The sequence below is a fragment of the Pezoporus occidentalis genome, unplaced genomic scaffold (assembly GCF_034315485.1).
Source record: "Pezoporus occidentalis ecotype Australia unplaced genomic scaffold, CSIRO_AGI_Poc_V1 ctg254, whole genome shotgun sequence".
In the NCBI taxonomy this organism is placed as follows: Eukaryota; Metazoa; Chordata; class Aves; order Psittaciformes; family Psittacidae; genus Pezoporus; species Pezoporus occidentalis.
Window position 1 is genome coordinate 257,717 of NW_026914437.1, and position 2,826 is coordinate 260,542.

The 2,826-nt window shown below is 41.8% G+C and overlaps 1 long non-coding RNA gene across 1 annotated transcript; it reads left to right on the plus strand.

Moving 5' to 3' along the window:
• Window positions 1-1,428: 1,428 nt before the first annotated feature.
• On the plus strand, window positions 1,429-2,367 carry LOC134166170 (uncharacterized). Its single transcript, XR_009965783.1, has 2 exons — window positions 1,429-1,621; window positions 1,697-2,367. It is a non-coding gene; the product is annotated as an uncharacterized LOC134166170 (long non-coding RNA).
• Window positions 2,368-2,826: the final 459 nt, after the last annotated feature.

Here is a 2,826-nt window from a genome sequence, read left to right on the forward strand (position 1 = left end):
TGGACTCTATGTGTAACTGCAGCCATACATCAACAAAGCACTGTTGGCTACTGGTGGAAGTGCACTCATAAAAGGAGCTGCATGTCAGTTCCCCTGGTGCAGAGGAGGGCAGGGATTTTTTGTTCCTTTCTTGAATTTTACTCTTGTAAAGCAAATGCCAAACAGGGGCACAGGAGCTGAGATGGGGTGGGATTGGAGAAAAATTAATGCAGGTGAGGCAAGTGAAATCATGACCAAGTTCTAACTGCAGACATTGCATGAACATCTCTTCCTTTTGAAACCTGGTTCAGCTGTTGCCTGGCTGTGCTACTTCTTTCAGTGGCCAAAAATCTTTGTCTTGCACCTTATCTTGCACATATTTGTTATAGGACCTTCAGATTTGGCTGTAATGAGCATCTTCACACCAGATTCAGCTGCTTGAAAAGTATCATCTTCACAGCTCAAGCCCAACATAAGTATCATCTGGAATTTTCTAGGAATGCTGAGCAAAACAGAAGTAGGTTATTTAAGTGAGCTCCTCCATGCTTTCTCCATCCTGGTTAGTGTCCTGTCTGTTCCTGTGTACCAGATACCATCCCCACACACACCATACCCCTCACAAAGGAAGAGATCCAGGTACTTTAAACAACTGCTACTTTAATAGAGGTGAAGAGTAGCAATGTCAGGTCAGTACAAGTTTGTAGTGCAAACCAGTTGTCCTTGGAAGAACAGTAAGTTTTGTAAACTTAGTTTCAGTCATTTATTACTCAAAGGAAAAAACCAACAACAAAACACAGTTAACATAACACTAGTGTGCCTTAGAGTTTATCAAACTGCATAAAACATACAAAAATATTTCTCTGAATGCATAGGCTTACTGTTATTACAGTCAGATCATGGTTAAAGTTTTAGTCTAATCGCATTAACTGTTATTCCTGGTGTATGCTAGAGCAAGTAAAGCTTTCAAACCAGCTGCTCCTGTAGCTGAATGGTCAGTAGTTTTTACACTGATTGCCTAAACAAAGGACCTGAAAATGAATTAGTTACTCTTTGAGTCACTACTACTGTTTTTCAGACAGTTATTGCACGTAATCTAAACTAGCCTCCAGGCTGTGCTGAACAGATAAACAGACAATTGGTAAAATAAAGAACTCCTTTCCTGTGCTACAAGAAAAACAGCAGGAGCCAGAGTTAGGAAATTTTACACTTAGTACTGTGTCGCAGTCTTGAGTTCACCAGGAGTTGAACTGGGCTGTAAAGTAGCCCGGCTCCTAGCTAGAGGAGGGCCAAGATTGAGAATGGGTGGGTTAGCAGAGTTTAAATGAGAGCATGTATATGGGAGCAAGTGCAAAAGGATAATTACTTTGCGCTAAGTAAGTACCATGCTGCAATGCTGAACCCAGAGTTAAGTGTATGGTCTTGCAGAGCTCTCGCTGACCTTGCTGCAACCATGTTGCTCCTACCAAAACACACTGATTGTACTATTGATGGTCTGAATGTCAACACCTCAGTCCAGCTCAGCAACAACAAACACTGCATCAGCTGTGTGGAAACTCTGCTCTAGTGTAGCTTAAGAAAGCAGAGATGGAAGGGAAATCAATACTACTGGGGGAAAGAAAAGCAGCACCAGCTCTTACCCAGTGTCCTGGGTTCAGCAGTAGCAGTCATGTTCATGAGTGAACGAATTGCCTGACTGGGTTTAAACCATGACACCCAGAAAAACACAACTCCCTTCACCCACCTCAGTGTCCAGTTAAGGGGCCTGCTGCAAAGGTCATCATGATATTTTTTTGGTACAGAAAAACCTCCTAACTGCTTCCTAAGGTGTAACTTTGCAGACTACCATGTTAACAGGAAATTTTCACATTAATGCTCCTGCAATGCTGCAACTTAAATACCTTGTTCAGACAGAAGGGGGAGTGACTTCAAGGTGTTTTTTAATGCTGACTTTTGCCATTTGTAAAACCACAGGTAGATGTCTTCATTACTGACTTGCTTAAATCTAAGTTAAGTTTAATGTAGTTTAACCACAATCATCTGTTTCCCCCTAGCCCCCAAAATGAGGTGGAAGCACCTGGAGGCATTCAGCCCTTTCAGCACTCACCCAGCTAAAACTATGGACATTACGTAAAAGTGATAGTAGACTCTGCAACATGTAAAGTTACAGGTTAGTTATTTGCTAATGGTTTAGTATGGGTAATCAAGAGTGTGGGATGCTCCTCACAGCTGTGATACCTCAGGAGTATACTGTTGTGCTTCTGCTTTTCACAGGGCAGAAACTAACCATGCACCCTGTAACTGGTGTGTGAGGGTGGGCCATAAGGACGTTACCTGACTTAACAGGACTAGCTTTGGAGTAATGCACAGTCTCCTTACATCCTCAGGGAATAATAGTTAATTAAAACCATAGGCATGGATTTGTGATCCCTTCCCTGGCTCCTCAAACAGAAGGGCTTTCAACCGGGCACTTTAACTTGCTTTGGGACTTAATTAAGCATTAAAGAGGCTGCTGTATTTGTGGAGGTAGAAGGCTGCCATCACTTAAGCTACAATATGGGAAAAAGACATTTAATTGTGACACTCTTTCTCCACTTATTTTCAGCCCCAGTGAAATTATTTCTTGTGTCACTTCAGAGCATTAAATATTTCCAGCCCCAGCAGGCAAGACAACATACCTTAGCAAGGCTTTGGGAAGGGGCAAGAGACTGACTGACTTATACAAAGACTTGCAAGTTTTACATCAATAGAGAGCACCTGTTCATTGTATGCCAAATACCCTCTGATGTGTAACTTAATCAGGAAGTTTAAAGAAAAATATATATATATATACACAGAGAGTTTCCTGAA